Consider the following 25354-nt stretch of genomic DNA (forward strand, 5'->3'; position numbering starts at 1 on the left):
TCTGCCTCTCATTTGATACATGCTAATTGTTAATGCCTAGAAATTATGCCAGGGTAATTATTTTATTTACCACACTATAATAAAGTGCACTATAATTTGAAAATGTTATACTTTCTTGCACTAGGTGTTAACTATCCAAATATTTAAAAAATACATTTTCACTAGCCTTATGGGTTGTTTGCCCTTTTCATTTTACTGTATTTATCTATAGGAGAACTTTTACAAGGACTCCAATTGGTATACTCTCCAGACATCACTATCAACATGTGACCTTTTCCTTGTGGCACCATATTAGTCTGTTCTAAGATACATTTAACCACGGTATTGACTCTCCAAATTCCCCATATATAATTTTTAACTTTGGATGCTATTAACTTTCAATATTAGCTATCCGAAATCGCACACACGATATTGTGACCTAATTTTCAGAAAGGTAATGCAGACCCCTGCCTTGTTCCCATATTATGGGCTGCATCAGAATACTGTAACATTCTGGCCGCGCCATATCAATCTTACCATAATCGCATAGGCCACATTTATTAGCTGCCAGTAGTTGCCCATACATTTCAGAAACGTCAATTATGTCTTAAACAGAATGGGTCCCAGGGGGATGTGGCACATGCCGCGGTCCCCCTGGGAAAGTTCGCGCAATTGGATCGGTCCATGCGTGGGGATTGGGTAAGAGAAGGAAAAGGGGAGGGGCTTAGCCAGCGCGCAAGGCGGGAGGGGCTGTTGTCGGAGGGAGAGAGAGGAGTGAGCAGCTTTGTTTGTTTTTTCCTGTCAGCTGAGAGAATTCCTGTCAGGTTATTGGAGTGTTAGACGACAGAGCTTGGAGGCGGTCCTTTATGATGGAGGACGCTATCGTCAAGGAGGCTGTCAGAGAGCTCCTGGCAGTTGGCAGAGGAGATTTGTTGCGCCCTGGAGCTTCAATTGATGTAGCTGAGGAACCGAAGCGACCGAGGCGTGTGGCGGCAAGAGGGGTGAGTCAGGCAGTTGCTGCATACTTGCCGCAGTCTAGCCGCCCCCCTTTGGTGTCGATTCTTGCGTCAGCTCCCACCTCACAGGTGCGTTGAGCGCGCTCCTCAGGAAGGAGCTTTCGAGGGAAAAGGGCGCCGCTGCGCTCTGCTTCTGCCGCAAGAGTTTTGAGGGGTCGCTCTGGTAGTTTGGTGCCCAAGAGTTTGAGAAAGGTTGGGAAGAGGGGCGGCAGAGGCAGCGTCAGTGTTGTGAATAGCGCTCAGCGGTGTGCTTACAATGAGGGAGCATTGGTTCAGGAGGGTGCAGCAGGAGCCAGAGACATTACCAGGTCGTCAGAAGGGTTTCTACTACATAAGGAGGCAGCATTTACTGGCATGATACCGCCACAAATACAGACTCTACAGAGTGGCTATTCTACCATTAACATAGCGCCAGCTGTATGGGAGGGTGGTTGTAGCGGCGCATTAGTGGATTATCCAACTGACAGCGAGGAGGAGGAAGAGGTGGTGCATTTGGAGTCTTCTGCGAACAGCAGTACATTGCGCAGGGGCTCTGTTTCCATTGACACCAGGGACTCTCAGCAAAATGTTGTTTTTGAGCAAGCAGTTTTGATGCCTCAAGCTAGAGGTCCACCAAGATCACCTGTGGTGATTGACCAGCAGCAGGTTGGTGGAGAGGTATTTTTCTCGGACACATTCACAGAGGAGGAACTTTTTCTGGATAATGGGTGTGAGGTGGGTTCTTTGAGGGTGGGTGGTCAAAGCTCACTTCGCTCTAGCAGCTCGGACAGTCGTGTGTTGGCGGTGTATCCGGAACCTAGGCAACCACCGCACCACCCTCAGTTAGATTTTGACTCTGCTTTGGGACCACAGCAAGGCCAATGGGTGTGGGTTGAACATTCGCATATGGACAACAACGAAGCGCCTGGTGTGCGTCAGGCTCAGGTAATGGGTAAGTTTAAAGCGGTTCCTGGCTCGAGCGGCGAGGAATTTTTCAGGGACTCTGGTTTCCATTCTGTTTCTAGGGGTTCTTTAACAACCAAGGCGAAGCACGGTGCGGCTTTTGGTAAGTCCAGGTATACCCGAGGCGGATCTGTTGCGGATTTAGGGGCAACGGCCGGGAGTTCTAGCCAGGCTCCTGTGACCTATTGGGAAAATTATGATGAGGGCATTGGTGATAGAGAAATGCCAAGTACAAGTGGTGATACCGGAAATTTTAATTTGGAGCAAAGTCATGTTTTGGATGGGCATGATAAAGAAAATGTGGTTACTAATGTGGAAGTGTTGTCACAAGATGCGGCTTCTGGACTTTTCAGTCTGGATTTGAGTATGGGGGAAGGGGTCATTTCACGCCTGCTAGTGTCTTACAGAACTCTAGTGCAGTTTTCTCTGCGGCTAGCAGACGGCGTGGCGGACATCATAGGCGTGATGATCCTAATGAATTCCAACACAGAGCTTCACAACTGCCTTCAGGTAGGAATGATTGGTGGTCTGTGTGGAAGCGGCCTGTGTTGAGCGGCAATGTTGACATTCAAAGGGGTGGTGTTGCGGAAATTGCAAATGTTCCTGTGGGGTCAAGAGCTATTTCAAATTTAGTTCCAGGGTCTCAAGACAGTTGTGGGTCGGTAAGTCATGCAAGTTCAGTGCCGACTGTGGTGCATTCACAACAGACTTTGGTTCCAGGTACAGGTAGAACGAAATTGCCATATATGGGTTTAGCCATGCCTTTGGGCACACATCTATCGGAGAAGACACAACACAAAATTTGAAACCACGACTTCGTGGATGTCTTTAGATTGTTGCATAGAGAGTTGCAATCCAAAGAGGGCTCGAAAGAAGAAGAGTTGAAACTGGAGCGCCGCCCGAGGGTGCCTAAGACCATAGAAAACTGGACGGCTGCCTTTCTCATATACACGAGTGTGTATTGTGAAAGGCATCCGGAACGGGCGGTGGCCTTATTTAAATACATTGACATCATTAGACGTGCACATTTGCATGTGGGTGGGTACTCCTGGCTTAACTACGATGAGGAGTTTAGGGCCAGGTTAAGTATTGACAATGACAAGGCTTGGGGGGAGGTGGACCAAGAGCTATGGCTTCAATGGATGTCGGTTCACCACACATCAACGACCATTCATACAGCAAGTGGCCTCCCCATCTCTTATCAGCCCTTTCTGCAGTGTCCCGCTCCATCGGGGGCGGGTGGGGTTGGCAAAGCACAGTTGCCGGCAACAGGAGCATGTTGGAGTTTTAACCGCGGTTCCTGTATCCGGCAATACTGCAAATTCAAGCATGAGTGCTTGCAGTGTGGGGGGAGACACCCACTTTCTCAGTGTTTTCCCAGCCAGCATTTTGGAGACCATGGGAGGGGTCAGAGGGGCAGAGGGGCCGGTGCATCTGTTGTCCCACAAGGCGCCTACCCCAGTTAGGCTACAGGCTATGTTACCGTATTTGGACGAGTACATGGATGTTTAGGGGTTTCAAATTAGGTTTTCGCATAGGTTACCAAGGCCCTCGGGCCCATCGCTGGGCGGATAATTTGAAATCGGCCAAAGAGTTATTTCAGGTGGTTCGTGCGAAATTGGATAAGGAAGTGCAGTTGGGCAGAATAGCTGGTCCCTTCCGTTGGTGTCCCCTTCCAAATTTGATGGTCTCTCCTTTGGGAGTGATTCCGAAAAAAGCAGAAGGTGAGTACCACCTCATTCATCACTTATCATGGCCAGAAGGTCAGTCAGTGAATGACTTCATTGCTCAAGAAGACACGGCGGTCTCTTATGCTTCAGTGGATGATGCTTTGCGTTTGGTTCGTGTGGCAGGAGTTGGTGCACTTTTGGCAAATGTGATGTCCAGTCTGCTTTCCGCCTGCTTCCCATTCACCCAGTGGATTTTGAGTTGTTGGGAATGTTTTTTGAGGATGCTTTTTATGTTGATCGGGTGTTGCCAATGGGATGTTCCATCTCTTGTTCTCTTTTTGAAACATTCAGTACGTTTCTTCAATGGTGCTTGGTGAAGAAATCTGGGCATACGGTAGTGTGCCATTATTTGGATGATTTTTTGTTTATTGGCCAGGCTAACTGTGATCAGTGTGAACTGGTTTTGGAGTGTTTTCAAGGACTGGCAGAGGAATTTGGAGTGCCATTGGCTCCGGAAAAAACTGCAGGGCCAACTACCAAATTGACATTCCTCGGCATTGAGATAGATACTGAAAGCATGACAGCTTGTCTGCCGGGTGAAAAGGTGGCTGAAATTAAGACCTTCTTAAAGGAAGTGCTATGTCATCGAAAGCTGGAGCTCAGACAGGTGCAGCGTCTGCTGGGATATTTGAACTTTGCCTGTAGAGTGGTGAGACCAGGTAGGACGTTCTGCAGACGGCTTGGTTTCTCCATGTCAGTAGCTTCGCTTCCTCATCATAGGATACGTCTGACTAAAGCAGTGAACGAAGATCTAGTTATATGGTTGTGTTTTTTGGAAGACTTCAATGGCGTCTCCATCAATTTTGTTGAGGATGATACTGTGTGGCAAATACACATTTTTTCGGATGCCGCTGGGACTCACGGCTTTGGGCTCTTTTGGGAAGGACGGTGGTGTGCTGAGCGATGGCCAGCACATTGGTTACAACAAGGACGTAGCATGGAGTTCTTTCCTCTGCTGGTGGCCTTACAGGTGTGGGGTGAGGATTTCAAGAATCGCTGTGTACTTTTTCACATTGATAACATGTCTGTTGTCAACTTAGTTAATTGGCAGAGAGCTAGAGATGTGAGGGTTCTGCATTTATTACGTTCTTTTATGCTACAAACTCTGAAATTGAACATTGTGTTTAAGGCAAAGCATATCCCAGGCATAAATAACTCCATAGTAGATGCTCTGTCTCGTTGTAATTGGCAGGCATTTCGGGAGCTGGCGCCAAAGGCGGACAGCTGCAAGACGGAGATTCCTTCGAACATCTGGGACCTGGGGGAGTGAGAATTGCTGAATTGGTGGAGCACTCCATTGCGCAGTCAACGAGATGTAGCTACCATCAGGCGTAGTCCGAATTTTTATCTTATGCTTCTTCTCAAGATCAAGGGGGTGCAGCAGTTGGTAATGAGCAGTTTATGTTACGTTTTGTGCTGTATCTGATGGACAAAGGGTTGTCGCACACAACCATTTCAGGTAAACTTTCAGGCATTTCTTTTTATAGTCAGTTGTTGTTGGGGGTGGCGTTGCGGGTTGGGATTTTGTTACGTAGGATGCTGAAAAGTTTCAGCAGAAGCAAAGTTCATCCTTCCAAGCTAAGGGAACCAATTACCTTTGCTCTTTTACAAAGACTTTTAGTTTGGCTGCCCAAAGTTTGCTACAACGAGTGGGAATTAATCAGGTTTCGGCTGTGCATGTTATGGCTGTTTTTTTTTGGTGCTTTCCGGATTTCGGAATTGCTTGGATTAAAGGATCAGAAGAGTTTGTTAACGTCTGAAGTACAAGTATTTAAGGGGTTGTTTGTACGGATTTGGTTACGACAGTCCAAAACAGCTCAGATGGCAAAAGGAATGTGGATTCAGTTGGGCGGGAATGGGGTGGTTGGTTGTTGCCCTTTAAGCGAATGTGAATCCTTTGTTAAGTCCCCTCAATTTCGAACAGGGGTTATATTCTGTCACAATGACGGGTTTAAGATTACCGGTTTTCAATTTTTGGCTGTGTTGAGGAAAGTGTTAGCATTGGCTGGGGAAAATCCAATGCTATATGGGACTCACTCCTTTCGCATTGGAGCGGCCACGGAGGCGTCCAGATTGGGTTGGGGGAAGGAGGAGTTGCAAAATTTGGGTTGTTGGAAATCTGATTGTTGTTACAGATATGTTCGTACTTGAATGCAGTTCACATTGTGTATATATGCTGTTTAATTTTGGTTTCTATTCTTAGGTCGAGTTTTTTCTTTTCCAAGGAGAAAAAGGACGTGGATCTTAGGACACTCCTTTGTGAAATGGTCAGCTGTCTTTGCGGAACAACAACTATGTGGAAGAGCCTTGGGTTTGCTTAGTAAAAACCATGAAGTACTGTGGAAAGGGGTTGGGGGAATGAAGTGGAGAGATCTTTTTCCCTTATTGTCTAAATTGGCTACTGAGTGGGGATTTCCGGATCTGTTAATATTGGGGGAGAATGATCTCGTTGAACTTTCAGGTCTTTCGCTCATTCGTCAGATGCAACTTGACTTAGCTGTGATTAAAGACAATTGGGTAGGGACGGCTGTCGTATAGACTGAATTTATATATCAACAGCAATGGAGGGGGACTCGCACACATTCAGCAGTGGAGAGAGCTCGCCGGAAGTTGAATAGAGCCATGAAAATATATTGCACTGCAATGGGAATTCATGTTTTAGTTCGCCAACTTATTTCTGGCAAAGAGCTGCACTTGTTCAGGCAGGATGGTGTACATTTGTCTCAAATGGGACAGGCGTATTACCTCATGGAGTTGCGTGATTGGTTAGCTCGTTTCTGGGGTGTTGAGTTATGGTGTACGAACAAAGTCAATTAAACATTTACATTTTCTTCTTGGGGGGACAGGAAAACTCGTTGGTTTTCCTGGGTGGCGTTCTTTTGGGGGGGATAGGATGTCTAGAGCGGACTTATCCTTTCCCTCTGGGGGTGGGGGGCGTAGGTGGAAAATGGTGAAAAGGAAACATTTGGAGAGAAAAATATTGGTTTGGAATTTTACAGTTTGGGGATTTTGCAAATGATGAATTGTTGGGGAATTGTGTTTTTACAGTATGGGGAAATGTGCTGGGGTAATATACAAAAGTTTTACCTATATAATAATAAATGTGAAGTTGCGGATTTCTGTTTTGAACTGTTCTAAAATAAAAGTGACCTTTTATTCTATCCATGAGGTAAGTGTGGAGTGTCCTTATTGCGCGATTGGTCCCAGGGGGATGTGGCACATGCCGCTGTCCCCCTGGGAAAGTTCGCGCAATTGGATCGGTCCATGCGTGGGGATTGGGTAAGAGAAGGAAAAGGAGAGGGGCTTAGCCGGCGCGCAAGGTGGGAGGGGCTGTCATCAGAGGGAGAGAGAGGAGTGAGCAGCTTCGTTTGGCCCACCCACCCTTCCCCTTTAGTTTATTTATTTTGTTGTCGTTTTCCCCCCCAAAAAATGGTAATTTTGTCACGTTAGGAGAGTCTTTGCAGTTTTCCAATTTCTTTTGTTCTTCTCAGGCGTTCTTTTGGGGGGATAGGATGTCTAGAGCGGACTTATCCTTTCCCTCTGGGGGTGGGGGGAGGGGAGGTTGAAAATGGTGAAAAGGAAACATTTGGAGAGAAAAATATTGGTTTGGAATTTTACATTTTGGGGCTTTTGCAAATGATGAATTGTTGGGGAATTGTGTTTTTACAGTATGGGGAAATGTGTTGGGGTAATATACAAAAGTTTTACCTATATAATAATAAATGTAAAGTTGCGGATTTCTGTTTTGGACTGTCCTAAAATAAAAGTGGCCTTTTATGCTATCCATGAGGTAAGTGTGGATTGTCCTTATTGCGCGATTAACAGTGTGCCCTTTCTTTTTCGATTTTAATTGCTTTCCAAATGTTCGTGCGTCAAAATGTGCAACCAACTTTGGAGTAGGTGACAAAAGATCCCCTTGTCTTGCTTACACTTATTTAACTAGGGATCTCAAACCAGCGCCATGTTAGTCTAACTGCAATCGCATTGGCTGTAGTTACTGCCAGTAGTTACCCATGCATTTCAGAAACGTCAATTATTTCTTAAACAGACTTTAGCAGTGTGCCCTTTCTTTTTCTTTTTCGATTTTAATTGCTTTCCAAATATTCGCACGGAAAAAATGTGCAACCAACTTTAGAGTGAGTGACAGAAGATCCCTTTGCCTTGCTTTTATTTATTTTACAATGGATCTCAGACCAGCGCCATGTTAGTCTAACTGCAATCACATTGGCCGCAGTTACTAACTTTCAATAGTTACAGATGCACTTCAAAAGCATGATTACATTTTAACAAACATGACAAAGTGCATTTTGTTTTCGAGTATTAGCAACTACCCAAAATTTGCACGGAAAATGTACACCTTGGTTGAAACAAGTAACAAAAGCCCCTAGCCTTACTGCAACTTACTTTGTGAGTGGTTTTGAACCGGTTCCGTGTGGTGGCGTCGACAGTGCTCGAACGATAATTATGTGAGAAGCCACCATTTAAATAGTCCCGTAATAGTTGGCAAATGCGTTTCACCTGGAATAAAGCCACAAAACATGGATACCTGATCGCTGTCAGGTCCCCGCCATTTTGAAATGTCTAAACTATGGTTATTTTCATTGTTCTTTACAACAATGCATAAATATATCACTTTTAATTCCACTATATTTTGATTTACTTATAATCTTCATAAGTAAGTGCATTTATAACTCGATATATTTTTCATTGCGACACAAAGTTTTTGTCTACTTTTTATTTGTTGTTTTTTATTAGTATTTCTTATATTTATGTTTTACAAAGACACGGTATTGGTAACGGACATAGAGCCTGATCTAAAAACTAGTAGGCGATTTTCAAGGGATCTTTGGGCCAGATATCATTTGCAGTAAGTCCGTTCTCAATCTCCATTTGGGAACTTTCTTGTAATTATAACATTTTATAGCGGTAAAGCCTCTCACATTATGCTCCGCATTGTACCTTAATAATACGACAAGTACAGACTACCTTGTGCACGAAAGCAGAAGATTTAGGAATAGTGGATAGAAAGTATTTTGAAACACAAGCCAATCACAGAACATCGCTAATCATTATTTGTGAAGTGCTCATTTGTCCACGCCATTTTAAGACGGGAAACGTGCACGTATTGAACTGGTTATAACTAATTTAAACACAAGTTGTATTGTTATCGCTCGTCCATTTTTTAAAAGAACACACAATGACCACCAGATTCAAAGCCCCAAGAGATTAATGTTGTTATTAGAGGCATTTCATTATATCAAACCCTACGTGCAGCGTACAGTATTCGATGGACAATTGATAAATAGCTTTTTTTCAAATCAATAACATAAGTTTATATATCAGCATAAGAATTCACTTTATGTATATTGGTATTGTTATTGTGTTCATTGTTGCAGGACTGACACCTAGTCATATTGTGGATCATCAAAATGTAAATCTGTTACATCCTGAATGCATTCCCACAAACTGCAGAAGTCAAGTATCTCTTTTTTTAGTGTATATTCACCTTGAATGCTCATCAACAGTAAGATCAACTAGTGGGGTGAGATTGTATTTACTAATGATGACCCTGCAACTTATTTGGACGTCAACACTAATATACCACCTAAGTTTTTTTGGAGAAATATGGGTGAATATTCTTTCCATATTATTATAGAAAGTGATGTAATTCAGTATTTATATTCAATCCCATAGCTGTAGTCCTAAGGCGACAGATCCAACAGGCTTCTGCCTTTCTTAATGCTAATTCCCGAACACCCCCTCTTGGGAGTGCCTGTATATGTTTAACAGCATGAAACCAGACATTACTTTCGGAAGGGTGTTTCTCTTGGATATGGAATGCAACTGGATATTTACCATCATTGTTTTTAATAGCTCTAATATGTTCCTGTATTCTTGCTTTTAAACATCTGATGCTACTACCTACGTAAATTTGATTGCAGGCACACCCTAGTATATACACGGTGTGTTTAGTATTACAGTTTATAAAGGTTCTAATTGTGTATTCCCTATTCGTATTGTATTTGAATCTGTTTTTTTTATTCAGGCCAAATTTACATGTTACACAGGTGCCACACACATAAAAACCATCCGTTTTTTGGGGCAACCAAGATGCAACAGTTGTGTCTCTTTTAATTTCTTTTATATAGCGGGGACAGAGGATTTTTTTCAGATTGGCTCCCTTCCTATATACCACTTTGGGTTTAGGTGAGACCGTGCCTGATGGCATCCCGCCAGATGCTATCATGTGCCAATTCTTACGTAAGATATTCTAAAGATGGTCACTAAATACATTGTATTCTGTTATGAAAAGTACCTCTTCGCTTTTGTTAGTTTTGCCCTGTTTATTCACATTGGTTCTCAGAGTAGTTTCGCGCTTTACTGCTCGGGCCCGAGATTCAGCCTTATCCAGGCACTTTTTTGAGTATCCTCTCTTACTGAAGTCACATTTTAAGGTTTTGACATCTTTATGGAAATTCCTTTCCTCACTACAGTTACGGCGGGTTCTTATCATCTCCCCATAAGGTATTGCGTTGATAGTACTCTTGGGGTGGGCACTTGCAGCATGTAGGATGCTGTTGCACGCTGTGGTCTCTGCGGTAACCCTGACCTCAGCCAGAGAGCAGATAAAGTAGGAATGTAATAAGCAGGTGCAGTGAATGCGTAGGCAACAAGCCACTTAGCTTCCCTGTCTGGCTCATTACCGTATTTTAACATCTGGCCATGAGTTGGAGTTCTACATCTCCTGTATGGAAAATGCCAAAAAATAAGTTTTATTTAACTATGCTCCATTTGTGGTCATTGCATTTTCTCTTAGCTTAGCCACACGGGAAATGGTTTGTGAATCTTGCTTTTTCCTCTTTTGATAATTTGTCAAGGCAAAGCACATTGCACTTTTTGCTTTTTTTGCACCATATAAATCAGTGAGGCCGCGTTTTTTGCTTCATCTCCTGCACTTACCCCGTTTCAATTCTCATCAGGAAGATTTCGGATGTTTCCAGTACCTGAACTGCCAGAGATTTGCCATGCTGTGAACAGTTTTATCAGAGGGTCATTTAACAGCAGGAAAATACATTGCTAATTGGGGTAGATTGTCGGTCTTGGCTTTCGGATTTCACTTGTTATTGATATTTGTATCCCTTGTTTTTATATGTTGAGATTTTAAATGTTTTTATTTGTTTGTCCTATGAAATTAACTGTGTGTGTAATATGTTTATAATGTGTCCTTTATGGCTTTTCTAAGTCTAATAAAGTCTTATGATCGACTGCAAACCACCTGGTTCATAATCAATTGTGTCATCTCAGTAGTTGCACTCTTTTATCTACCTTTGGTGATAGTGGTATCAATAACTTTCGTGGGCTGATTGATTCTCAGAAGCATAATTGAAAATGGCGCCAGCGGTGTTTGCGTGGCCTGAAATCGCTTCCCTTCTCAGAAGAAACCTTTATCAGATCTTTCTCTTTCACTCCCCTGTCACAGTATCATTTTCTTGGACCACTGATTTATGGAGCCATTTTGTCTCTGACCAACAGATTGGTTCCATATATTCTCAGCGAAGGATTATCAGGCTGTTTCTTTTTTTGCTATTAAAACCAAAAGCAAAACTTGACTTTTTCGCCGTTACGAACAGCATATCGCCTAATTCGTAAAAAAATGTCGTTAAGATATTTTAAAGGTTTGCATAGTATGCAGAGAAGACACGTTTATTTTCTATCCAACGCTGAGGGCATCTTCAGGAAGCCAATCGGTAAAAAAACAGAAGACGTAGGTTGAAGGCTCAGCATAGTTTTAAAGACACTTCATTTCAATAAATACCTTTTATATAAGCTTTTAGAGAGGCTACTGAAATATAAGTTACCTGTTGCTTCACACAATTTAAGCCTATTGTACCAGCATGCATGCTATTTCTACCCTAAACATTTCCGTTTACTGTTTTCCAATCAAAACACACAGCAATGGATGAAAAAGTGCACGTCTCACCAAAGATAAATCAGTTGTCCATCTAGTGTTGTTTGTCTTTGAGAAAAGGTTTATAGACTTGAGATCCAAGCCTAGACATGTAGGTTATAAGTCTCTCTGATAGATATTGATGGGCATATTACCAAGCAATAGCGATAATTATCGCTATTGCTTGGTTAGAGACAAAATTTTACCGCTGAGCTGCGGCGATTTTTATCGCAGATAAACCTTGGTATTACCAAGGTTTATCGCAAATGCGATAAAAAATGGCCGCAATGCATGAATATCGCTGAAAAGTCAGCGATATTCATGCATTACCGAGCTAATGCTCTTAGCCATGTTATCCGCCTCCCATTGGATAACATAGCTAAGAACTGCTCAGGGCAGGTGTTAGCTTTTGGAGATATTCGCGCTTAGCGCGAATATCTCCAAATGTTGGTAATAGGAGATAGCGATGTTAGCGACTGTTTCCAGCCGCTAACATCTTGGCACGCCCACTTTGCATGTCATTAGTGATAAATATCACTGACAAGCAAAGTGGGGCCCAAGATGGTCGCTATCTCCTACTAGCTGTCGCTAACTGGTGTTAGCGACAGCTAGGTAATAGGGAGATAAATTTATCTCCGCTTTCTTGGCTTTTAAAGCCAAAAAAGCGGAGATAAACCCCCTTGATAATATGCCCCTTTGTCTCTCTCGTTTGACAGAGAGAATGTGTTGAACCAGCTCAAAGGGAGACATTCTCTGCAGTAAAGGCATTCTGTACTGCTGGTAATGCTTAAAAGACTCCTACAAGTGATGGGCAGACATCTGGCGATAATTTACTGGAAATTAGGGGGCATATTACCAAGCAATAGCAATAATTATCGCTATTGCTTGGTTAGAGACAAAAAGTTACCGCTAAGCTGCGGCGATTTTTATCGCAAATAAACCTTGGTATTACCAAGGTTTATCGCAAATGCGATAAAAAACGGCCGCAATGCATGAATATCGCTGAAAAGTCCGCGATATTCATGCATTACCGAGCTAATGCTCTTAGCCATGTTATCCACCTCCCATTGGATAACATGGCTAAGAACTGCTCATGGCAGGTGTTAGCTTTTGGAGATATTCGCGCTTAGCGCGAATATCTCCATAAGTTGGTAATAGGAGATAGCGATGTTAGCGACTGTTTCCAGTCGCTAACATCTTGGCACGCCCACTTTGCATGTCATTAGTGATAAATATCACTGACATGCAAAGTGGGGCCCAAGATGGTCGCTATCTCCTACTAGCTGTCGCTAACTGGTGTTAGCGACAGCTAGGTAATAGGGAGATAATTTTATCTCCGCTTTCTTGGCTTTTAAAGCCAAAAAAGCGGAGATAAACCCCCTTGATAATATGCCCCTATGTTTTAGATTGCACGTAGAATGAAATACTGATTGAAACAAAGCTTAATTAAATATGTACACAATAGAACGTATTACCAAATTAATTCACAGGCTGAGTTAAAGGGAATACGAGGAACTTTTGACTAAGAGGAATGAAGGATGGGAAATAATTTGAATAATTTTTGTGATTTTTTACAGGGTTTTATATAGCCTTAATTTGACCCGATATCGGGTATCAGAGACCTTTACATAGCACCTGTTCTGTTACATGAGGACACAATCATTTTTGTTGTTGTTAGGCACGGGGAGATTAAGTGTTTTGCCCAGAATCACAGAATGTTCAGCGCCATTGCTCAGACACGAACCCAGTTCCCCAGATTTGAGGTCGACCACCCTAGCCGTTAGGCCAACTTCTCTCTCCAAATAATCATATCTGAATGTCCATCTTTACCACAAGAATATAGGCACATTTACAATGAAAAACTGCTAGGCCAGAAGTCAATTTTATTGCCTCAAATGTCCTGCCATAAGACGCCAATCTCTGATTTTTGTTGTGCAACGTGTTTTTCCTATGTTTATATTAAGACTCAACATATGTTTGAAATTGGGCAGTTGGAGCTTAATCAAGGGAAAGTATTTTTTACCAAGACTCAATCAAGGATTTATAGAGCGCTGCAAAGCACCTGTGAGGGTCCCAAGGTGCTGGAGTTTGCTACCTGCTACGTGGTGATCCGTTCATTTGACAGCCAGGTCTTGAATGCTTTTCTGAATTGCTGGTGCAATAAGGCAGTTGTGAGGTGCAGGGGAAGGTCATTCCATGCTTTAGCCGCCATGTGTGGGAAGGAGCGTCCTCCCCTGTTGCTTCATTGGCTCCTGGGGTGGTGTTGGCGAGGAAGAGGGAAGCAAATCATAGGTGTCTGGTTGGTTGGTGGAATGTCATGTGTTTGTTGATTTATACTGGTCCTTGGTTGTCTAGAGCTTTGCATATGTGGATCAACATCTTTAACTGGCATCTCTTCTGGATTAGGAGCCACTGTGGCTTCTTGAGGTGGTGTGTGATGTGGGACCCTCTGGGGAGGTCAAGGATGAGCCTTGCCACTGCATTTTATTTTGTCTGTAGTCTCTTCAGGCGGTGTGCGGTGATTCCTATGTAGGATGTGGTGTCATAGCCCAACCTGCTTATGACAAGGGCCTTCATGACTGTCCTTCTGGTGTTTAATGGGAGTCATCTCAAGATCTTGAGGAGCATGCGTAGAGTGTGGAAGCAGATGGATGAGACTGTGTTTATCTGATGCTTCATAGGTAGATTGCTGTCCAAGATGATGCTGAGGTTGCGGGCCTGGTCCGTCAGAGCAGGAGATGGGCAGAGTTCACCAGGCCACCATGCATCATTCCATGGCAAGGTGTTGTTTCCAAAGATAAGGACTTGTCTTGTTCGTATTGAGCTTGAGATAGTTGTGTTTCATCAGCGATTTTCCCAATACATCTGTGGAAGTTGGTTTCGGTGGTGGAGAGATCTCCTGCCAGAGAGAGGATGAGCTGTGTGTCATCTGTGTAGGAGAAAATGTTGAGTCAGTGCAATCTGACGGTGTTGGGCAGGGGTCATGTACATGTTGAAGAGGGTGGGGCTGAGGGACGGTCCTTGGGGACACTGCTGGTGATTTCTTGGATTTAGAGGTGACTGGTGGGATACAGAGTTTCTGGATTCAGATCTGGTGGAGCCTGTTGTTCAGGACGTGATGAGAGACGGTGTTGATGGCGGCTGACAGGTCTGGAGGATGAGAGCTGCCATATCTCTGTGGTCCAGGAGGGCACTGATGTTGTCAGTGAGTGTGATCAGGACTGTCTCTGTGCTGTGGTTCACTTGAAACCCAGACTGGGAGGTGTCCAGCAGGTTGTTGCTTTCCAGGCATTTGGTGAGTTGTTGTTGATTGCCTTCTCCCGGACCTTCGCTGGAAAGAGAGCCAGGGAGATGGGCCGGTAGTTCTTTGATTCCACTGGGTGGGAGGATGGTTTCTTATGGAGTGGTCTTACTTCCGCAGGTTTTCAATCTTCAGGGAAGGAGGCTGAGGGGATCAGGACTCATCAATCATCTTGCTTCTGGGGTTGAAGACGTGGTGGGGACAGGGATCTGGGAGTACTCACCTTACTTTGTGAGTCTCCCAAAACTCTACCTGCTTCAAATTCCAGTACTAAATTCTCTAATTTTACCTGAGATGTGTAAACATTTCCAATATAGCATAAGTAAACTGCAGTCATTATTGTTTATGGGCATTCTCACCTTATACGGCAAAATAGATTATGTTGCTCAGCATTTAAAAGAGTGTTCCTTTGTAAACAATGGGCATTTCTTGACAAAAAGGGCCCTGGCTAGTTTCACAAATCAATTCCAATAACAATGGATAAGAACGATGGAGCTGTAGTAACCACAAAGGCGATTGGTGATCATCTATTGCCATTTAAATATATATTTATTATATATTATATATATATATATATATATATATATATATATATATATATATATATATATATATATATATATATATATATATATATATATATATATATATATTTTATATATATTATATATTTTTAATATATTTTATTATAAATATTATATTATTTTTATATATATATATATATATATAAATAAAATATATTTTATATATTTAATTGTATATTTATTATATATTATATATATTATATAATAAATATAAAAAATAAAAACAAAACACATTGTGTGTTGCCCTGAATGGTAGCCCTGGAGAAAAGCCTTGTTGCCTAGATAATTCGTGTCCCCACCCAAATTTGCCTCCTTGAGGCATATGGGAAATGTTTGCAGTTTTTGAATTTTTCCCTTCTCTGTATTTCTTCATTTTGTGTAATTTTTCTTATGATGTCTTCTATTCTTTTATTTAAAATTAGTTTGGACATTTAGGTTAATTATATCGTCAGCTGTGTATTTATCTTCGGATGGCCTTGCAGTTGAAGCTAAACTAAAGGTGTGCCAATATTGCCCTAAATAAATCTGCTGTAAGTCCTTCTGATTTGGCAATGTGGCAAACTAGTCACGACTCAAATCAAGAGTATAACATCTCTACCCAGAGCTTCCACACGGATTATCGACAATTCATTTATCACTATTCATTATAGTCATATACTGACATATGAAATGAAATGAACACAACACCGTTACTCAGAAAAAAACAATTTTCTGACATACTATGCTTTTGGAAGGCTAGTAGGCCTGGGGAGGAGTTGGTCACTTGCTCGGAACAAAATGTTGAATGCCAACACTGCTACAACCACGTCACGATATAAAAAGCACATGTTTTGTAACAAGTTGTGAGCGCTTAGTTTAGAACAGCCATGGGTGCATATGGGTAAACACACTGGACTTCCCTGCTTAAAATGTTCTACCCATCGCATTGATTGTTACATTTTACTATCTGGTGGTAATTACTGTTAAGTGGGAGTAATTGATACTAAGTTGATATATGATAGCAAGGGGGTGAATGGGCCATTTAGTGGATGTGTCTGATCTCATTTGGTAGTGCAAAGGACAAACAGGTTGAAATGTCTTCTAATGGAGGAGGGAGGGGACCGGTGTAGTGTCCCTGCGGACAGGTGTCCTCTAGCTCCTCTCCTAGGACTACGTAGGCTTACCAGACTCTGGGGCACATGGACAAACCCATTTCACCCTGGGCAGTGCTAGTCCTTACTTTGCTTACAGCTTAATACCAAGAACCATTAAATGTCAGCAGAAGGGGTGGATTTTATTCATATGTTGCATTCCTCTGTGCACATTAGGTCCACCTGGGTGAACAAAAACGTGGAGGGACACTGTGGTGGCTCAGTACAACACCAAAATAACAACCAAAATGCAAGTACTGATGGAAATTTCAAACAATTGAATGAATGGTGCAAAGATATCCAAACCATGCAACCATAATCTCATTAGTAGCCTTTATTTTCAATATCCAAAGATTTCCTTATTTGCAAAACACATACAGGGAACATACTAATACAAACAGTACAAAGAACAAATGAAAAACACCTTCAAAAAATGACTGGTTTCAATTACTACCACAAACTTTACAATCAACTTTACAATCAAACTGTCACACTCACTCCATCTTCATTCAAACAATCACCACACTCGCCACACACCACAAAGTCCTTTTGGGCCAATGTAACTTTTTCCAACTCATGGACAGGCCCTATCACCCACCAAACAAAGCACTGGTAAATTCTAATTTTATGATGCACATAACATCGTAAAAGTCATTGTGACATTTATTAATCACAACAAAAAGTTTCTAAATTTCTAAAAAGTTTAACATTATTTTCAAAGTGCACCAAAGCAAACCACAAGATTATCACAATTGTTTGGTAGTGAAAACAAAAAGGTCTACGCGTTTCAACCCCCTAATGGATATCGGGGTTCTCATCAGGACCAAGAGACACTATTTTAAGAAAAGCCACAGCCGTGGGCTTCCTTCGTTTTTTTTTAACTCGATGTGTGAAATTTCTAAGAATACAGCCTAGTGGAGGATTTGTCAATTGCCAAGTATTCAACCGCCTCCCTATGTTCAAAAGAACGATCACCTTCTAACTAAGGTGTTTCCGAACAGAGCCGCGTTCACTCTGCTCCCCCTCGCTGTTTATTCTTTCACAGCTCCGGATGGCGTAAAACTCTGCCGTCTTTAATCCGCCATAGATTCCACCAATTGTTTTCGGATGTAGCCGAACAACACCAGCAGGGCTAAGTCACTAAGGGTCACTAAGTAATGTACACTGACTAATGGCAGGTGAGCGCTGTGATTATAGACAAGCAGTATGTTACTCCCCTTTAAGTAACAAGAACAAATACTAGTTTTCACAGGTAATGCATTGGGCCTTATATAGAAGTGTATAGCAATAGGACATCTGGTAAGCAAAATGGTGGATGTCCCATGCTCATACTTGTTTTAAGTGATGCCATATTTAGAAGGCAGTGGCTCATGGTGGTTCTAATGGCAAAGCAGGTGTCCCACTCTGTAGCATCGTTCCGGCAAGCCTGCCACTTTTCAGTGATGCCATCAAAGGGACTGCCAAATTCAGAGTGGATCCTCCAACATCATCCCCATCGATGTCACTTCTGTCCAGGACAGCCACTGAAACTATGGTAGTCCCAAAAAGAAAATCTTTAAAATGTCCCGAGTGTATACGGAAAAATTCCTAGAGCTTGGGGACCAGGTGTTACATACATTAGGAGCAAAAAATAGAAAGTGATATGTGGGAGTCTAGAATACTATGCCTTTTAGAAATGAAACTACAATTTTAAAAAGCTCCAAATGTCCCATTAAAGCTTAAAATGCGCATATTTTGTGTTAGTAAATTAAATACAATATTTCATAACTTGTGTATTTGTTTGAAGTACAATTGTTTCTGTATTGTTTCGATGTACAGCTGGTATTGAATAGGTGGGGTCCCTGGCTTCAAGTATGAGGCAGTGGGACTCCACAGCAGTCAAACTGTTAAGAACTGCTTCTCTTTGGTATTTCAACCAAGGGTATGAAAAGGGGTAAACATCCTTTACAACGCGGTCAAAACACCGCGGTGCCATTACGACGCGTCTTTTACAATGAAAGTCGTTACCACGACTTGCGCTGGAGGGCACTCTAGACTAAGGAATAGTAGATTTACTATTCCAACACCTTCCCTACTGTACGTAGGCTGGAGTTGGAATACTAAATCTTACTATTCCTAAGTCCAGCACCCTACAGCGCAAGTCGTGGTAACGACTTGCGTTGTAAAAGATGCGTTGTGATGTACCACGATCATTTTGATCGCTTTGTAACATCATAAATCCTGAAAAGGAGTAATGTGTGGAAACAGGGGCTTCTCAACCGGAATCAGTTCATTCCTATTAGGGAGCAATTTTATCACCTTGCCTGGGCATTTTGCCTGCTTTGAGCAGGTGGGAGGTCCGGTTGGCCATTGTATTCCTGCAGTATTTCAGCTAATCTCTCTCTCAAAAAAAGGGGCTAGAAGGGGCACTGTAACAGAGAGTGCTTGACTAGCTGGAACATGTGACTAACACATAAACACAGCTTATTTTAAAGAGTATGCGTGCCACATCCCTAAAAGCTTTGCGGGTAATATTTTGATTTGCTATATAATGATATTTTTCTGTGTTTCTTTTTTTAATATGCTAAATTTGCTTTGACAATGCTGTCATGTGTTCTGTTTCTGTATTATACCAGGTAATGCATATAATACCACAATTATATATAAATAAATTAAGCAGCGTTTGCTTTTCTCGTTTACAGTCACAGCCTACCTTTAACAACTGAAACTAATTTACACCCTCCAGCCTCCAGTGTTCAATCTGTGATCACACTTCTATTTTTATAAACAGAATAATTCGGAAGCTAAGCTTTCACAGACAAACAAATTAGTCTATGGAATTGAAGTACAGAGTTATTTTTGGTGCCATTTAACATGCTCAGTTGTTATTGAAAATTATTTTCCCCTTATAAATAATCATAAACACACCAATTAAACAATATATCCTTGATTTATTACAGCAATAAACAAGGCTTACAAGCGTTTAAATGTGATATATATTAGCTGTAAATCTTGATAAAGCAGTTTGGAGGAGAAAAAAAACACCGGAAAGAATCTGAACATAGGTACCTTTCATTCCTAACTCGACTTCTGTAAAAGTAATGCACTGTGCTAATTTTTTTTTAATTATTGTTATTAATAATGTAACTGTTATATTGTAAATATCTATGTCTAACCTGTGCATTTCATGAGTCACAGTATAGTGTTGTTGCGTGTGGCTGTGGTCTTTTGCTGTCCAGGGTTGTCTGTGATGATCTCCGAATTGTACAAGACAGTCGAGAGTAATCAATGTCATGGGTGCCTTGGCTCACGCATTTGCGATGCAATCACAGGGGTGACATGGGTGGATGTTTCCATCACACTGGTCTTTCTGGTCTAGTGTTTCTGGCTGCTTCCTATCCAGCACTCAGAAGTCTGCAATGTTCTCGAACATGCCCCGGTAAATTACTGACAACCTTTATTCAGTGCTTAATCAAAAGAATTTTTTACTGCCAGGGCCCTTCTCGGAAGGCCAAGGCAGCGCTGCCAACGGAAGCAATAACATAACACCTAACCCTCACACTCTGACAATTCAATCCATTTCAAGCTGCACAACGCTAGAATGATGGCATGAGAGACTAGTATAATTTATTTTAAATGTATATTTACTTAATAAACATGGCTGTTGTGCTCATCTCAAAACAGCGCCACCATGTGATGGACTGTCACTAGAGCCGTGCTGACAATTAAGTGCTGGTGCCGAGCCCCGGAACCCACAGGCACAAATTAAGCACTGCCTTTATTACCCTTAGTCCATCTTGTCCTCGCCGCAGTCATTGCAAGATGAGGTGGTGCCACCTGATGATTGGAACAAAGAACAGCAGGGTCTTTGACGGCTAGCCACACTCACCGAACCTGGCAGCCATGAAGGGGGCAGGCACTCCAGGTTCCTCCTGGACTGACAGAAGGCACGGTGGTGGGGATTTATTGACTTTTACAAGGATAAGATGGACTATTGGCTACTTTGGCTTCCGTTCACCACTTATCTTTCTTCCAAATCTCCTACTTCATTACTTTCTACTAATCCCACGTTTTAAATTCTTATCTTCTCTTTCTTTTATTCTTTTCCCTCTTTCTTCTCTTTTCCTTTCCTCTTTTCTTTTCCCTTATCTTTCCCTATCCTATTTCTCTTTTCCCCTCTTACTTATAAACTTATTTATGATTACATATGTCATGTATACTTAGTCATATGTACTTTTTCCCAACATGTATGACATGTCTTTTGTATTATCTTTCAAATGATAAATAAAAAGTTCCTAAACAAAAAAAAGATGGACTATTGGCAATGAAGATTACCAGTAAGTAACTAGGGCATTACCCCTATGTCCCTTGTCCTTGTCCCAGTCTGTACAAAATGTAATATACCAAAGCTAAAGTCAGTGGCAGCTCCTTTGCTAAGGCAGAGGCGCATCACCCCACTGAACAAAAGGACAAATAAAAAGATAGAACTATTGTTATTATCATTTTCTTTTTCCTATAGCTGTCAGTGGCTCTCGGGCGGGGCAGGGCTTCCAAAGCAGGGAGAGAGGTGGTTTGCACTTCTGAAGTGTGCACAACTGCTTGTTGCCCTCCAGGCTGCATTACGCATTACTCCTGGTTCTGAGCGCCGAACCACTGTGCTCAGACCAATCAGAATACTGCATTGCAGCGTTATGATAGGCTCAGGGGAGCGCGGGTGCTTCCTGCTGCTGGCCAGGAATCTGCAGGAAATCGATGGAGGACTCAGGAGAGGCATTGGCCGGTTTGCAAGAAGATGACGGAGGACTCAGGAGAGGCAGCTGTGGGCTGGCCATTCCAGGTAAGTGGGTTTTTTATTTGTAATTTTTTGTTCCGTCCTTCAACCTGCAGGAAGATGACAGAGGACTCAGGAGAGGCAGTGGCTGCTGGCCAGCCGTTCCAGGTAAGTGGGTTTTTTATTTGTAATTTTTACTTCTGTCCTTCGACCCCTGGCCTCACCTCCCAGGTCCGATAGTAGCCGCTACTGGCTGAAGTCCTTTGAAAAACTGGAAGGAAAGAAGATAATGAATCACAGTATTTATGCCACACCCTCTGATTTAATGTATTGCAATACCAAAAACAGAAGTGGGAGCAATAGCAAATTATAGTGCAGAGTTAAAAAAAAACCTTCACCTAATTTCAAATGCAAATCACTCTCAAGGTGGTAATGCTTGACAAAGGTATGCACGGAGGACCATGTAGCTGCCCAACAGATTTCTTGGATTTATGCTTCCTGAAACTCTGCAGTAAGTGGCCATTCCTCTTGTGTATCTTCCCTTAACTGGAAGACTTCCTGTAATTTCCTGAAAATCAATTACATTGTTGACTTATTCCATCTATTGAGAGTCATAGAAGATGCCTTCTTCCCCTTTCCAGACTGCCAGAAAGTCACAAAGAATGATTCAGTTTTCATGACGAGATCTGTAGTATGAATCAAAAATGCTTTTTAGCATCAAGTGTATTCTACAACTGTTCTTCTGCAGAAGAGGGAGAAGGGAAAAATAAGGAAGAATTATTTCCTGGCATCTATGAATGATAAAGTTAACCTTTGGAGCAAAAAGGTCACAAATCAAATGAAGGAAGGGCAACACTTCAAGGCCCTCAGTTCCTCAATTCTTCTAGCCAAGGTGATAGATGGGAAAATAATTTTGTAAGACAGAAACTTCAAATCTACAGGATCCAAAGGATCCACAGGATGATACTGCAAAACCTACAACACAATATGATGATCCCAAGTAGGCTAAGAGGTTTGTTATTGGTCTTACCACCAAGAAGATTCCAAACAGCCTAGAAACGAAAGACTGGCCATCAAGGAAGGCTCAGAAAAGTTCCTGAACGCTTTAATAACAAACCAATGAGCTCTAAGAGTTGACGGAGAGAGATTTAAGTGAAACCCATCCAGAAGCAAGTGCCAAACATCAGACAAATCCCAGACAGATGCAGAAAGACCATAAGATGCACACCATATGTCAAAAGACTTCCAGTGTTTTGATTAAGACTTTAAAGTAGACGGTCTGCCAGAGTGCTTAGTTACCTCCATCAAGGGAGGGGAAAGACCCTTTGCTAGAAGTCAGGACTTCTCAACACCCAAACCGACAGAGTGCGTTGAAACCAGTAAGCCAGAGCCAATGCCTTGAGGGGACAAGGAGACTTCGGCAGAAGCCAAGGAGATAGAAGAGTCAGGGACTTTCAAAAGCGGAAACCACGACTTACTCGTCAAGGCAGCCAGTACAAATGATACCAAGAGCTAGAACACTCATGACATGCTGATAAGTTCTATGTCTCGCCCAAGCACGAGTCATTAAAGGGATAACTCCAGGTAAAATACATAAACAAGAAAGGACTACACAGCACTGTGATACAAAAGGGGATGATGGACTGAGCGTTTGAGCAAATCAAACACTCACCCCCAGTCAACTGATCTGGGTTTAGTCCATCACCATTCTTTAGCCCACTCAGCCACCCCATTTCAGACATGGCTATATGCAAATCAGTCTGACCCTGTGCCTCATGGGAACAGTCCAGCCCAAACTGCCAAGCCATGTCTTCCATTGACCGGAAACAAGCATCCTGGGAACCGGTTTCGGATTCATAATCCTCATCAGCCAGGCTATCTTGAATCCAGTGGCCAAGTGAGCAAGGGACTCACGTCTGAGCATACCCTGCCACACTTAGGGCGAACAAAGCGATACAAAAGGGGATGATGGACGGAGCGTTTGAGCAAATCAAACACTCACCCCCAGTCAACTGATCTGGGTTTAATCCATCACCATTCTTTAGCCCACTCATCCACCCCATTTCAGACATGGCTATATGCAAATCAGTCTGACCCTGTGCCTCATGGGAACAGTCCAGCCCGAACTGCCAAGCCATGTCTTCCATGGACCGGAAACAAGCATCCTGGGACCGGTTTCGGATTCATAATCCTCATCAGTCAGGCTATCTTGAATCCAGTGGCCAAGTGAGCAAGGGACTCACGTCTGAGCATACCCTGCCACACTTAGGGCGAACAAAGCGATACAAAAGGGGATGATGGACGGAGCGTCTGAGGACTTGAAGGAAGTTCTGGTTTGAAATCTAGCTGACAGATCATGATTTTACTGCCTTCTTGAAGGTTGTTAAAAAGAGGAACCGAACTTTGAAGAGCTTGACCTCTTTCAGGAATTGCAATGAAAAGAGGAAGAATGTTTTCTCTCCTTAAAAATGCAGTGGTTTGTCTTCCAGTTCCACTGCAAAGAAACAGGAGCCCTCAAACAGCATCTTGAGGGCAACTGCTCTTTGTGCTGCATCAGTATTCCAGTCCTTTAAATCGAGATTCCTCATTGTGGCTATGGATGCACGTCCTGCTCGAGCCACTGATCTTACTACATTAAGAAAGATGTCAGACAGAAATTCGATTTGGTGCTCAATTTCCTCCAGCAAGGAAAGGCAATCTCTCTCATTCTGAATGGCTGCCAAAGGTGCCTTGAAGTCTGTGATAAAAGATTGTGCCATGTAAGCCCCATAAATTCCTGCTCTCATTCCAAAATGGGATCCAGAAAAAACCTCCCTTAAGGCAGAATCCCCTTTCTTGATTGAAGAATCATTTAGCATGTTCTCCTCTGCCATCACGGAATGACCCACATGACTCTCCACCAGAGAGTCAGCAGGAACAGTGTCTGGCAAAATAGAGTCCAGATTCTCAAGGATATTTAATTTAGACATAAACTGAGGTAACAAAATCCTATCAGGACCCTTCCAATCTTGTTTAATGACATCAGTGACAAAGTGATGAATTGGCAACTCAGAACTGGAGGCCTTATTGAACTGTCACAAAAGAGATTCTTTGAAAGTCCTCAGCTTTTCAATAGGAGGAAAACAAATATTCCCCCTGAAATGGACCAACAGATCCCCAAGCATCAGCACAGATTTTTCCCTTTAAATGAGCTCGAACAGGGTCCAAAATCCTAGAGACAGACAATGCCTCAGTGCCTCTTGTGACAAGGCAGGAGCAGTGGCGGCTCCCCGAGGGAGTGCTGCGGGTTGGTGAGGCAGGGCGTGGGAGGGGCAGGGTGGGGGGTAATAAACTCAGGAATGCGGCCTGATGGAGTTAAGTAAATAAATAAATAAGACACATTACATTGGGAGCTGCATCGCCGATTTGCCGTTGTAGCGCGTGCAATGTAATTCATTTTATTAATTTATTTTTACTCAAATCCGTCAGGCCGCATTCTGGAGTTTACTACCCACCACCCTGCCCCTGCCCTGCCTCACCACCCTGCAGCACTCCCATGAGTAGCCACCACTGGGCAGGAGGGAGTCTTCTCCTTACAGGCAGACAAAATTTCAAGTGCAATTCTGCAAATTCTTTCCTCCTCCTCCTCCTGTGTTTGTGCGAAGAAGAATGGTCGGAGGAGGAAGAAGAAATGGATGGTGAGGAAGAAACATGCCTTTTCCTAGCCAAATGCTTGGCCATCCATCCCAAACATAGTAGACTGTCAAGAAAAACACATAATTACAAACTGGAAGGACACGCATGCACTGAATGAGGCTTCCTGTAACACTCCTGTGCGGATCCCCATACATCATGCATTCGCCAGGCAAAGGACGCTCCCTTAATTTCGCCTGCCACTGGAGGGAGCCCTGGAAACAGTAATCTTATCCCTGACCATCACAAGGATACATCTGAGGCTGATACAAGAGGAGAAATCAATAATCCCCCTCCTGTAA

At 42.7% G+C, this 25354-nt stretch overlaps 1 long non-coding RNA gene across 1 annotated transcript in view; it reads right to left on the reverse strand.

Moving 5' to 3' along the window:
- LOC144824729 (uncharacterized) overlaps positions 1–25354 on the reverse strand; it is a 196376-nt gene that overhangs the window by 11177 nt on the left and 159845 nt on the right. The window lies entirely within an intron of this gene.

This window comes from Lissotriton helveticus, chromosome 3_1 (genome assembly GCF_964261635.1).
Source record: "Lissotriton helveticus chromosome 3_1, aLisHel1.1, whole genome shotgun sequence".
Lineage (NCBI taxonomy): Eukaryota > Metazoa > Chordata > Amphibia > Caudata > Salamandridae > Lissotriton > Lissotriton helveticus.